Below are 13,959 nucleotides of genomic sequence, written 5' to 3' on the forward strand. Positions count from 1 at the left end.
GACTCCGCCGCAGCAAGGAAGGGGGGCAGCCCCCAGGAGGCTCGAAGCTGCTGCCCCGCCTCGCTGTCGCGGGCCGGGGGCAGAAAGAGGGAGCGGCAGAGGCGGCGGGGACGCGGCACGGCCGGCCCGGCACGGAGCGGGGGCCGCTCGCAGCGCGGCGCCGGCGGAGCCGCGGGTCCGGCAGCGCCGGGGCGGGGTCCGAGCGGCGCGGGGGATCCGCCGAGAGCTCCGGCCCCGTGCGGGGACTCCCGCAAGGCCCGGGGGGCGCCGGCTCCGGCCCTCGGGGCTTTATTCTCCGGCGCCCCGAGCCCGCGGCTGCGGGGGAAAGAAGCGAAGGGGACGGGAAGAGAGGAGGGAGAGACAGGGAATGGAACGGAGCAGCGGGGCAGGGACAGGACAGGAAGGAGCCGGGTTTGGGGGGGACACGGAAGCGGGGGAAAGAGAGATAACCGAGGAGAATACGGGCAGGAGGATGGAGCGGGAGAGAGGGACAGGAGGGATCCTCCCGGCGCCCCGGCTCCGCCCCGGCGCCCCGCCCCGCCCGGGCTGCTGAGATCGGCGGAGCTCGGCTCCGTTCGGCTGGACTCGGCTCGGTTCGGCTGGACTCGGCTCCTCGGTCAGTTTCGGCTACTTTCGGCTAAGCTCGGCTATTGCCGGTTGCATTCGGCTCGATTCGCCTCTTCGGAGCCGCTCGGCTCGCCTCGGCTGAACTCGGAGCCGCTCGGCTCCGCTCGGCTCCTCGGGCCCTTTCGGCCGCTTTCGGCCACGCTCGGCTATTCCCGCCCGCTCCCGCCTCCATTCGCCCATTCCCACAGCTCGGCTCCCTCCGGCTCACACATTTCCTCAGGGCACCTCATTCCAGGGCACACAAACTGCAGCCCCTAAAGGCTTGCGGTTCTTTCAACACACACTCGTAACTCAGCTCTGGGGACAGAGCTGATGGCTCCTTTAGGACAAGAATAGTTACATGTAAAAGCAATTCCCTCGTTTTGCATCTCCTTTTCCTGTAGCCCCCCCCAAATCCCATCCATATCACAAGGAATGTGCAGTTCTGGTTCCCCACCCCCCGTACCCTATTTGTACCAAGGACCTGGGGCAGCACACAGCCGGGACTCGACTGAATAAAGCCCGGCTTCAATAATCAGAACAAATGACATTTGTTTACAAATCAGGTGCAGTTTTGTACGGTGCTGCGTACCCTCGCAGCCGAGTCAAGGAAAAAGAGCTGCAGCACTGGAACCTAAGTTTTAGCAGCCGAGTCATTTGTAACTGGTGCCATAAAGTAAACCAAGGATAACTACAGTATTATCTGCTGAAGTTCTCCACTGTGGATTTCGGGCACAGCAGCACGTGCTTTACTCCCAGCAAAAGCTGCTCAGGTGGGAGCCAGGAAGCCAAGCCTCTCCACTTTGTCTGAACACCATCTTCCAGGAAGGTGCTGCTTCCTCGCTCCCAGGCTCCCTTCAGCAAAGTGGCAAATACAGAATCCGGTGCCACAGGAGGCCCTTGGCTTACCTCCTTGTGGTTTTCAAACTGTTTAAAGTGAAACAAAAAGCAGAAGAGAAAAACAGTGATGAGTATGAAACAAAAATCTCTTCAGCCACCTTTCTTTGAGATGAGCTCTGAACTGAAGCTCTGGGAGCACAGGCGTGCAGTCCTGCTAGAACAGAGCTGCCCAGCAGTGTCCCCAGGGGCATCTGGAGTGTTCACAGTGCTGAGCTGAGAAAAACTCACCAAACCCAGCCCAGGGGCCTGAGACCCTCCACCCACCCGGGGGAACTCCGGGCGCTGTTCTTTTCCAGCCTGAGCCCATCATTCACCAGCAGCATTTGAGCCAAGGCAATCTTCCTTCACAGGTACTAAATGCCAAGCAAGAGCCTCGGAGATGCCTTGGAATCAGAGGTTCGAGTGTGATGATGTTGGGAGATTTCCAGGGAGCCAGCTGGAGGTGCAGAAGGGATGGAAAACTCTCACAGGTGGGTCCCACTGGAGGTGTGCTGCAGGCAGGGATGTGCATCCCTTTCCTAAGGGAAAAGGACATGCAGAGGCCACTGCCGAGCCTCTGAAAGGAGCTGAGCTTCTGCAGGAGAGATGTTCTGCCTCAGCACAGGCTGGGAGCTCATCCAGCCACCGCCTTGTCCTGCTTTAAAACATCAGCTGGAGCCTGAGCTCCAGGGAGTGAAATCAGCTGAATTCCAGGGAACTCTGTCAAGTGACCCCAGACACATCCCTGGGGCTGGGGGATGAGGGTTTTAAATAGCAAGTTCTGTGGAATAGAGACCTGTCCTTGTCCTGATCCCACTGAGCTTCCCTGGAACCTCTGCTGGTTCCTGACACAGCTGGTACTAAAGTGGCAGCTCTGCATGGGAATTTCCAATCTCCACGAGGCACCGTCAGGTTATTCCAGCAGGAATTCAGCAGGGAACCTGGGGCTGTGGGTATAATTCATCTGAACTAGCAAAGCTGATACTGAACCCCAAATCCAGGCACCATGCAGAGAACAATCTTTGTGCTAAAGCCCCTGGGCTGGGAAATTTCAGCAGCCAAATGTATGGAATGATCTAAATCCCAGCAGGCAGCATCCCCCAGAGGGACAATCCAAGTGCCAGGGTGGGAGCTCTTGTCCTTCCCCTGCTGCTGGTGGGACAAATTCCCTCGGCACAGCTGGTGGGGAGGGAGCTGAGAGCAGGAGAGGTGGGAGCAGGGATGGGAGATGAGGCTGCTGGAATGTCACCTGGAGCAGCTGAACACGTTCTGTCCCTGCAGGAGCCAAAGCAGATCCCTCCTGGCCGGGCTGGAGGGCAGCTGCTGGATCTGCTGTGAGGGAAAACTCCCTGCCCCTGCCAGGAGCGCTGGCTCTGCTCTTCCTCCAGCTCCTGAGCAGTGTCAGGGCCACCGGGAGGGAGATCAAACCCGAAAAATCCCCACAGTCCACGGAGTGAATGATCCCAGCAGAGAAACGCAGCATTGAAATAAAAATCTTACAGCTCTGTCAAAAAGGCTGTGACAACACTTCAATGGGATTCCCAGGAACCTACTGGTTTGCTCTCGGAATGCTCTTGGTTCTCTTTTATGTATTTTTAGTCCCTCAGTGGGCAGCTTGTAGGATTTATTCTGGGACTTAGAGGTTGAGCAGGGTTGGCTCAGGATTGACCTTCACCTCTGGTGCCGCTTTGTGCAAACGCAACGTGGCCGGGCTGGGTGAACTCGTGACCTCAGCTTTCCCCTCCAAAATGTCCCTCACTTATTTCCCTGGGGTGAGCTGGGATTTTGGCCCAGACTGTCACTCCTCACCTCCCCGTGCCCGCACAGTGTCCGTTCTGTCCCCACGGTGCCCTGGGGACACCAGGGGGTCCCTTTGCCTTTCTCCTGCCCCTTTCCAGCCCGAGGCTCCTCTGCCCGTGTCCCACACAGCACAGGGGCACCAAAGGGGAAAGGCTCCAGGAAACATTTCTGCAATTCCTCAGCAATTATTTATTTAATTAATTATTTAATTATCTAATCACATTCTTCTCCTCTTTCCCAGGGAGAAGAGCATGAACTCACAGCCACCGAGGCCTGACGGGTTCCTGCAGCGAGAGCTCAGTGCGTGTCTGCAGAGGTGAGTGCAGCACCTGAAAGGAAAAAACACAGGGGAAAATGTGATTTATTTTGCTTCAAAGTTATTTCAAGTTCTTAAAGCCCAACCAACTTTTGCTCTTGCTTTTGGTCAGGTGGAACAGGAGCAGTGGGCAGAGGTGGTGCCATTGATGCGGACATGTCCGATGCTTTCTGGGGCAGAAAAGGGAGATTAAGCTCACCTTACGTCAAGCAGGTATTTAAAAAGATTTATAGCTCTTTAAACATAGCACCCCTTAATTACCATAATGTTTCTTCCATGATTTTAACTAATTCTCAGTGTATTTTATAAAACTTAAAATAACACCTCCTCCCCATAAAACAGACTCATCAAGCATTAGGCAAAAAGTCCTTGTGCCAGTCTCAGGCTTCCACATCTAACAGGAGACCCTCCCCATAACCAAACAAAAAAATCAAAATAAAGCACCAAAACTAGTCCTTACTAACATTAAAGATACAGCTCAACCGTATCCAAAAAACCCCCAATTTTATTTCCTCCAGACACCAAATACTCTTCAAATTCTAAATCAAAAGCTCTTAAAAAACAACAAAAAACATAAAAACCTACTTCAAATATAGACCGTATAAATATTTGTCAAAGCCCACAAAAAATATAAAACAATCTAATCAATATCCTGAATATAAAAAAAACACTATACAAATTAGTACCATTTGAAATGTAACATTAATAGAAATCTTTTACTAAGAAACATATATCCCAATAAATAAAACCACCCTGTAAAGATATAAGTAATAATCTTAACTCAACAAGCTAAAATTTCTCCAAAACCAAAAGACTTAAAAAAACCTTCAATATTTATAAATAATAACATTCAATATGTTAAGTGTTAATAAAATCAAACAAAATTAAATGTCAATACATTTAAATAAATACATTAAGTTTCTTTTTATCTATTAAAATTAAGTTTATTATTCCTTACTATCAAAATTCATTCAGTCTAAATTTAAATGTTATTTAATATAACTTATCCTAAATTTTATTAAAAATCACTTCTCTAAACTATACAGTATATGGTTAATTTTCTTAAAAAAATAAAACAACTCCAATTAAAACAACTAAAAGAAAACACCTATTCAGAAGTAAAATAATACAGTGTATTATATCATCAATTTCATCAAATATTCTGTTCTTCATTACAATCTCTACTCTTTTTATTTTTTATAAGTAACACCAAAAAATAGCAATTATTATTAATATCATACTATTTAAAAATTTTTACTCTATTTGTTTAATATATAAATATTTTTTAAAAGTTATCCTAACTTCTTCAAACACTTACTACTAATATACTAATTATATGATACAAATATATTAATTTTTATAATAAACAATGTTTATTAAATATAATTATAATATATAACCAGCTTTCATATGCTTTATTGCCTCTTTATATAATGATCTAAAAAACACAAAAAATTTCTAATTCCTACTTTTTTATTCTCTACTTATACAGCTCTTAAAACAAGTTAACTCTCTGACTAATCTCTACACTTACTCTATAATTTAACCTAAATTTATCTCATAATTTTAAATATTTTTCAAGACTAAAAGATATAGTTCATTAAAAACCTCCTCCAAACTGTTAATCTGATCACTTTCCTCAGTTATTATTACAAAATCACTTCAATATAAAACTCAACTATAACATTAATTTCTTTTTCTAAGTTTCACACTAAGTAATCACTCTCTCATACATTTCCTCCACCTTCACACTCTCAATATCCAAATCCAAACTCACAATCCTGTCCATAACCACTTTCCAAACTTTAAAAAAATGTTTACTATATTCAAATCTATTCTAAAAACACTTCTAAAAATTCCAATTATTAAATAATGTAATTCATCTTTAATCCTAACATTTTTACTCTTAACTACTATTTTTAAAAACATTATATAAAAATATATGAAGTAACATTCACCAATTAAAATTTAAACTATAACCTAACCCTAACTCTACCTAAATAAAATAATTATCAAGAAACCCAAATATTTTCTACGTTAAAAATAAAATTCAAATAATTTTAACTTAACAATTCAACTTTATCAATGTAACAAATAAACTTATTTTTATTTTAAACTTAAAAAAATCATTATCCACACATAATTATTTAACTTACTACTAATTTAACATTTATCAACTGTTATAAACTCTTAAATAATATACAATCTTTTAATACTTACTAATGATATCATTTCACCTATGTTACTAATGATAGATATTATCTATGTAGTTCCTAATAATTATAAATTTCTTCTTTACTACATACATTATTTTACTCTTATATTTCTTCATGCTTATAGCTGAAAAATTATAACAACTTATATCATTATCTTTCAAATCTCTATACAATTTTATAAAACAAAACATAACAATACTTATTTCTCATATCAAAACATAGTTTACTTATATCTCAACAAGTACAAAAACCCAAGTAAACTTCAATAAGGAACATAAAACCAGATCACACAAAAAACACACTCACCACTCCACAAATAAAACACCAATGTAAATACACAGATAAATTACACTATGTAAATACAAATGTAGATTACACAAGAATTGCAACTTACACCTGACGTCTTGTACTACACCCACCAAAATATATAAACTTTAAGTTTCTTTATAAATATAAAAATCAATATTATAAAATTCTTATTTAATAACTTACAAATTATAAAATTCTATCAAATATTTTACTTCTATTTACTTTATTTACTTTTAATTATATCACTTTACCAATTAACCAACCTAAAACATTTAAGTAACTTTAACTAAAGTTTCAAGTTTAAATACTTTGTATTTATCTAGCACTTCTCAAAAAAATCCATTCTTTACCTACTTACTTAATATACCAATAAAAAATATTACAAATAATCCATATAACTAAAAAGCCCTTACATTATTAACTCTTAATATAAAAATAGTTACCAATTTAAAACAAAAGTAATTTATCCATCAGTAGTAATCAAAATATAAAAGTACTTTTAAACCTTGAAACTTAAAATAAAAATGGTAGCATCACATTTTATACCACCTATTACTTCAACAATACTAAAATAATTAAATCAATTAAAATATTATCTAAATAAGCAATCTAATTCTACATCCCTTACACTAAATACCTTTTTAACAAATATAAAAATATTAAATACACAGTTTTACAAAAAAAACCAATAAATTTTATTAACACACAAACATAAAAATGTAATAAATTGTATAAATTTATCTAATCACAAAAAAAATCTACTTATCAAAGTGTACAACTTTAAGAAACATCAAAAATAAGAATAACTAATATAACAATAAATAAAATTTAACACCATAATTTAAAAAGCTTATAACAAAATTATACATTTAAATTATATTATTATAATAATAATACTACTAATGATAACACCTTTTTTATGTTAATATATGCAACAAATGCTTAACAAATCCATTAATAATTTTTATTTTTAATACAGAGAGAGAGGGGAGACGTGGGGATGGGAAAACCAGAAACTCCCACGGACACTGAAAGATTTGATCTGCAGCCTCGGGAGAAGCTGGGATTGATGTGCAAGTACCAGACGCGGGCATTAAGCAGGAAAAGAACGAAATAAAAGGAAATCCCTTCTGTTTCTGTGGCTGTCAGTGAGAGCCTGCCCCGGCTGAGCGAGAGAGAAACCGCGTGGGCACGATGGGGAAGGGCTGGCAGGGCAGGGCTGGGGCTGTGTGGGCTGAACGGAGAGTTTGCACCTTCTGACAGGAGGCGCTGAGCAAAAGTCCCCTCGGTGCAGCGGAGCCGAGCGAAGGCGCTGGGCTGGAAAAGCCAAATAAAGGCCGGGGTCAGAAATTCCGGCTGCCTCGGAACAAAGAGCCGTGAGCGCTCCTGAGCCCCGGCAGCTGCTCGCTCTGTGAACCCCCACGCGCCGGGGCTGGGTTTGCCTGAGCCCCGAGTGCCCCCGGCCCAAGAGCAGCCCCGGCCCTTCCCTGCTGAGCGCGCAGCGATCGCAAAGGAAAAAAGGAAACTCTGGCCGGCAGGGCTCTCTCTGCGTGGGTCAGGGCAGGGCCCTGCGGGGAGCAGGGCGCTCCAGCACGGACAGCCCGGATCCAGAGCAGCTCCAGGGCTGAGCAGCGGGCTGGGGACAGCTGGGGACAGCCGTGAGCAGAGCCCGTCAGCCTCCCTCCGGGGCTGGGACTGCCTTGAGCACACAGCTCCTCCAGGTGTGGCACCTTCAGACTCCTCGCCACAAACGAGTTCTGATCTCGCTCTCGGGGTGACCTGCACCTCCTCCCCAGAAACCGCAGGAATTAGAATTTCGGGCCGCTTCTACAAACTTTATGTCAGCTTTGCAAACGCAAATCCCAGCAGGTCCCTGCTTCCCAGAGCACCAGTCCTCAGCCATCTCCACTTCCCTGGAAAACTGCTCCAGCCCCAGGCTGTACCAAGGTGAGCACAAGTCTGGAGAGGTCAGAACCCTCACCTGGACTGCTGCACTCGGAGCGAGATCCAGCTACAAATGGAATTCCAGAAACGCCCTCCAAAATGTTCCATAATCACACCTTTAAAATGGCTCCACAGGGCAACAGCTCCGGTGCCAGAGCGGCACCTGCACGAGTCCTTGTGCCAGCCCTGGCTCCCTGAAAAACACAATAAACCAACATCACACAGGCCTTGTTTGCAGAATTCCTGATCCAAACCTCACCTGTCCTGCCCAGCACTGAGGGAAATCTGACACAGCATCCATAGGTAACCTTTGGAGAGCAGCCATCACCCCAGTCCTCCAGCCTGGGAAAGGTTTTGCAGGGAATGGACCCAACTTCTAACCCTGAACCTAAATTTCTGTCAGCTTTTGTTAGAAAGATACTGGAGAGTAAATCCTACAACAGATTTAAAACGTTGCGCAAGGAATAACCGGCCCAGACAAAACCAAACCGCCCCATCTCCGCTCCACCCCATTTCTCCCAGTTTTGGGAGAAATACTGATAGAGTTTGTAAAGACTCCCCTTCCCTGCAGCACTGTCCTTCACTGCACGTCCCTGGAGAGGATTTACTCCCTTTTTTGTGCCCAGCAGCAGCTCTGCAGCCCAAATCCCACTCCTCACAGACACGGCCTGAGCAGAGCTCAGGCAGCGTTCCCAGCAGCGGATGCAATTCCGAGTTCCCTGCATTGCTCACGGGGCACTCGCAGCAATCTCACCTCAGCCCAGACTCTGTGCTCAGAGGGAAGCGCAGCCCGATGGGACACAGCTCTGGCCCCACATTCCCCTTGTTCCTGCTGGCCTGGAAAGCCACAGATAAACCCAGTCCCTCTGCCCCTGCACCCTGAACCCCAGGAGAGCTGGAGCTGAACCCAGATCCTGGCGCCCTGCACGGCTGCGCTGACGCCAGCACAGGCTGGGCACTGCCAGCACCGTTCCTCATTTTCCTCCCTCTGCTCCCAAATCCTGCCAGCCCTCCCCTGCAGCTCCTGCCCCAGCCCCAGCAGAGGCTGCACCCAGCCCTGCAGCAGCTGGCAGAGCTGGGAATGCACCGAGAGCTCGGCTCCCCGGGCTCCGAGCCCCAGACCAGTCCTTGGGTGCACAACAATGCCCAGCCTGCCCCCCTGGGCACAGCCAAACACCACACCTCCAGCATCCCCAGGGAACTCTGGCATTTGCCCCTTCCCTGCTGCCCTTTCCCAGCACACAGGGGTAGGGCCGGGCTGTCAGAAATGGCATTCCCGAGGCAGTTAATCCCAGCAGAGAGGAAAAGGGGAACCCTGCATCCCTCTGACTTACCCCACGGCGTGGGCAGGACCAGGATCCCTCCAATGCACACCCCTGGTGCTGAAGCCTCTTGGCTTTTGCTGCTTAAACACCGAAGGTTCTGGCAAAGACGGGAGGAGCTTAATGATTTTTCCTGTCCTGATAGAGAGGAGGAAAAGAGCATAAGTCCACTGTGGAAGTCAAACGATCCCAGCTTTCACACTTCCGCTGTGATTGCTCACTATGGGGTTTTATCCATGAGAGAGGACACCAATACAAATATAAAAGTGCCCTTTTCCAGCATTTTTATTCCTAACTACTTCAGACATTAAAAGGAAGCTCATTTTTCTTATTGCCTAATTCTTAGCCTAATTTTAACAGAACCATTTTTATCCCAGGCCCCACTGTCAGTCATTCAATCCTTTACCACTGGACTTTATACAAAGGAAGGGATACCTGGGTGCCGTGTCACAAGAAATCCCAAAGAGAAACGTGTCCAAAACCTCACAGAGAAAGGTTTCAAGGCGCTCCAGTGCACAGACAGCTGCTCATACCTTGTCAGGCCACACCAGTTCTGTCACATCCACCTGAGCTGCGCAGGCGAGGCAAAGGCTGCCCTTCCTCCCAGGGAGCACTGTCTGAGACCACAAAGAGCCATCCTGGGTGAAAAGAACGAAATGAAAATGTTTTCTGGCAGAAAATGAGTGTTCTAATCAGAACTTCTGAACAGATTTAGTAACACCACTTTCATATGATAAATACAGGCCATGCCCATCCTTCCAGGCCAGGTGAAACCAGGAAGGAGAACTACAGGAAAAACAGCAAGACAGAGCCCCTTATTGGGATATATATAGAATGCCCCTATCAAATCAATCAAAACAAAAAAACCAACATATCGCACAAAAAAAAAAAAAAAATCCAACAACAAACTCAATCCAAAAAAACCTTTGTCAGAGCACCTGAACCAAGAACCGTAACAACCAACAAGTACACCGTGACCCTTCTCACACACCGACTCCGAACAAAAGAAAAGGACCCAATGAATTCCCCAGGAGCGCCTCAAAAGCAGCGCAGCGAGGGAGGCTGGAAGATGCGGAGCCGCGCTCCCGGCCCCGGGCGCTCCCGGCTCCGGCAGGAAAGCGGCTCCTCCGGCAGCAGAGGCGGCGCCGCGCCGGCAGACCCCCGCCCGCTGCCCCCGGCCCGGCGGGGCCGGCACCGGGCCCGGGGGGCCCCGGCGGCGCCCGAGCCCCGCGCCCGGAGCGGACGGAGCGGCGGCACCGGCCGGCACCGGCCCCGCCCGCGCCGCCTCCCCCGCCCGCCGGCCCGGCCAAAGCTCCGCTCGGCTCCGCACGGCTCGCACCGGCGCGGCTCCGGCTTAGATCAACAACAACAAAATAATGACTCCTACCTCCGTAACCCCATCGTGCCCCAGACCATTCCAAGGAGGGCGGCAGGAGGGGCGGGCAGAGCCAGGGCCCCGCTCCGCCGCCCCGGCGGCATTTTCCGGCCCGCGGCCGCTCCCGGCGTCCGGAGAGGGGCGCGGGGCCGGGAAAGGGGCGCAGCCCTGCCCCGACACCGCCCGGCCCCGGCCCGGGAGCGCTGCGACCGCGCCTCCGCCGCCCGCCGGCACCGGCCCCGCCCGCGCTCGCCGCCGCCATCCTCGTCCGGCGCCGCCGCGGAGCCGCCTCAGCCCGCCCCGCACTCACCGACCCCGCCCCGCCCGCCGCTCGCTCCCGCCCCGCACTCACCGACCCCGCCCCGCCCGCCGCTCGCTCCCGCCCCGCACTCACCGACCCCGCCCCGCCCGCCGCTCGCTCCCGCCCCTCGCCCGCCCGCCCCGGCACCCAGCGGCGAGGGGCGGGGCGCTGGCTGGGGGCTGCAGTACCGCCCTGTGTCCACAAGGCGGCAGCACTGCCGCCCGCCACCGCCGGGGGCGCCGCTCGCCCGGAGGGGAGGCGGGCGGAAAAGAGCGGCGGCGATGGAGCCCCTTGGAAAAAAATCCTTAGAAATAAAAAGAAACTAAAAGACCCTGCCTCGAACCAAATAACGCCCTCCCCGCCCCAAAAGCCCTTTCTTTTTAACCTAGATATATTTCTACGTTGGTTTATTTCTAGCTGTACGGCAGGGAGGCGGTGGGACAGCACGGGAGGGGACGGGACGGGCGCAGAGGCAGGGGCCGCGCCCAGGATGGCGGCCGCTGCAGGAGCCGGGCAGAGAGCGGCGAATCGGCCGATGCCGGTCGGCGCCTGCTCGAAATCCGACCGCCCGTGGAGCCACTGAGCGCACAGCCCGTGTGCACGGCACTGGAACCGCCGCGGAAAATCCCGCCGGGCCACGCCGGCGTCAGGGTGGTGTTCAAGCAGAGCAGCCGACAGACACGGCTCCTGGATGTTCGCGTCGTTTTTTTTTGCTCCCTCTCGAGAAAGTCAAGCGAGTCCACGCCGCGCTATTCCCAAGAGGGCGGCCGCGCAGCGGGGCTGCAGTACCGCCCTGTGTCCACAAGGCGGCAGCACTTTTCAAGCGAGTCCGCGCCAAGCCGCTCCCAAGAGGCGGCGGCGAGGCTGCAGTACCGCCCTGTGTCCACAAGGCGGCAGCACTTTTCAAGCGAGTCCGCGCCTCGCTATTCCCAAGAGGGCGGCGGCGGAGCTGCAGTACCGCCCTGTGTCCACAAGGCGGCAGCACTTTTCAAGCGAGTCCGCGCCAAGCCACTCGCAAGAGGGCGGCGGCGGGGCCGCAGTACCGCCCTGTGTCCACAAGGCGGCAGCACTTTTCAAGCGAGTCCGCGCCTCGCTATTCTCAAGAGGGCGGCCGCGGGCGGCGGGGCTGCAGTACCGCCCTGTGTCCACAAGGCGGCAGCACTTTTCAAGCGAGTCCGCGCCAAGCCACTCCCAAGAGGGCGGCGGGGCTGCAGTACCGCCCTGTGTCCACAAGGCGGCAGCACTTTTCAAGCGAGTCCGCGCCAAGCCGCTCCCAAGAGGGCGGCGGCGGAGCTGCAGTACCGCCCTGTGTCCACAAGGCGGCAGCACTTTTCAAGCGAGTCCGCGCCAAGCCACTGCCAAGAGGGCGGCCGCGGGCGGCGGGGCTGCAGTACCGCCCTGTGTCCACAAGGCGGCAGCACTGCGCCGTCAGCAGCGAATGCCCCAAAGCATCCGCGCGGGAAAGAACGGAACAAAAACCTGCCTCTGACCCCACAGGAACCGAAAGAACAAACCTTTCCTCTTAAACTGCATTTCAATAGGCTTTATTTTTGTATTTTTCATATTTATATTCACATTCGGATTAATAATATATATTGATGTATAAGTGTATTTTTATTATTTCTTACATTTATTCCTGTTCTATTTTTTAATAGTTTATATTTTTATACATACCTTAATACATTGCTTACATATTTCTATAGCTAGATTTCTATTTCTAAAAGTTTTATTTTGCTTAAAATAAACCCCTGCCTCTATCCAAGTAAAAATCTTTTTAAAAGGCCCTTTATTTAAACTCTGTTTAAATTTATCTCTATTTTTTGCATTTATATTCAAATTTATATTTAAAATGTAGATTGATGTATGGTGTTACTTATAGTCTATCTCTTCCTAATACTTATTTTTATTTCTATTTTATATTTTTGTATATATATGTATACATTTAATATATATTTCCATATTTAAAATGATATAAAAATAAAATGTATATTCATATTTTTTCCATTAAACCCCTGCCTCCAACCAAATAAAAATTTAAAAAAATCCCTTTCTTTAAATGATACTTGAATATTTCTGTATTTTTTCATCATTATAGTCACTTTTGAATTTCTAGTTTATATTTATGTATTTATAAATATATATTAAATATATAATAAGGTAGCAAGATAGATAAATTATTATTTAAATTCTATTTTGTACATACCGCTAATACTTATATTTACTCACCTTTGAATTTTTATATAGATCTTAACCTATCTAGAATATATTTCTATATAAAGATTTCTAATTTTATTTTATTTCTATTTATAATTTTTATAATAAAATCCCTACCTGCTACCAAATAGAAAATAAAAATCCCCTTAATTTTAAACTATATTTAAATATTTCTATATTTCTATTTTTGATTTTTACAAGTACTTATCTATTCTATCACAATATATTGAAGTACCATATTTCGATATATAATATTTATGACATGTAACGTGTTATAATAAGACATATACAGTAGAATACGCATTATGTACTGTATTGATTCCTATTATTTAATAATTTTTATATTTATATATCCACATGTATTAATGATATTTCTCTATATGGATATTTTGTTTATATTTGTAATCTATATTTATATGTATATAAACATATAAAATACTCTATAACAAACAATATCATACCTAATAGTAATGGATAACATTATTTATGTTACATGTTTTATTTATATGTTTTCTGTTTATATTTAAAATTGAAGTTTTCCCATTTTCATGTTTATGCATTTGTTTTGTTTCATTAGAGTTATAATCCAATTCCTAAAAATAAAATGCCAAAACAAACAGCATCGAATTCCCACCAATACCATCCAAAAAATTCAGAAAGGCTCCACAAGGCAACCA

General features: G+C 47.1%; 2 long non-coding RNA genes across 3 annotated transcripts; one reads left to right on the forward strand and one right to left on the reverse strand.

Moving 5' to 3' along the window:
- Positions 1–3,152: 3,152 nt before the first annotated feature.
- LOC144246301 (uncharacterized) lies at positions 3,153–3,756 on the forward strand. Its single transcript, XR_013339974.1, has 3 exons — positions 3,153–3,257; positions 3,527–3,601; positions 3,714–3,756. It is a non-coding gene; the product is annotated as an uncharacterized LOC144246301 (long non-coding RNA).
- On the reverse strand, positions 3,460–10,950 carry LOC144246300 (uncharacterized). Of its 2 annotated transcripts, none has more exons than XR_013339972.1 (5): positions 10,780–10,950; positions 9,926–10,030; positions 9,405–9,530; positions 8,108–8,264; positions 3,460–3,614 (listed from the first exon to the last, which is right to left on the reverse strand). It is a non-coding gene; the product is annotated as an uncharacterized LOC144246300 (long non-coding RNA). The 2 variants fall into 2 exon arrangements; XR_013339973.1 differs by lacking the exon at positions 3,460–3,614 and adding an exon at positions 7,261–7,443.
- Between the last annotated feature and the right edge of the window lie 3,009 nt (positions 10,951–13,959).

The sequence above is a fragment of the Lonchura striata genome, chromosome 5 (assembly GCF_046129695.1).
Source record: "Lonchura striata isolate bLonStr1 chromosome 5, bLonStr1.mat, whole genome shotgun sequence".
Classification (NCBI taxonomy): domain Eukaryota; kingdom Metazoa; phylum Chordata; class Aves; order Passeriformes; family Estrildidae; genus Lonchura; species Lonchura striata.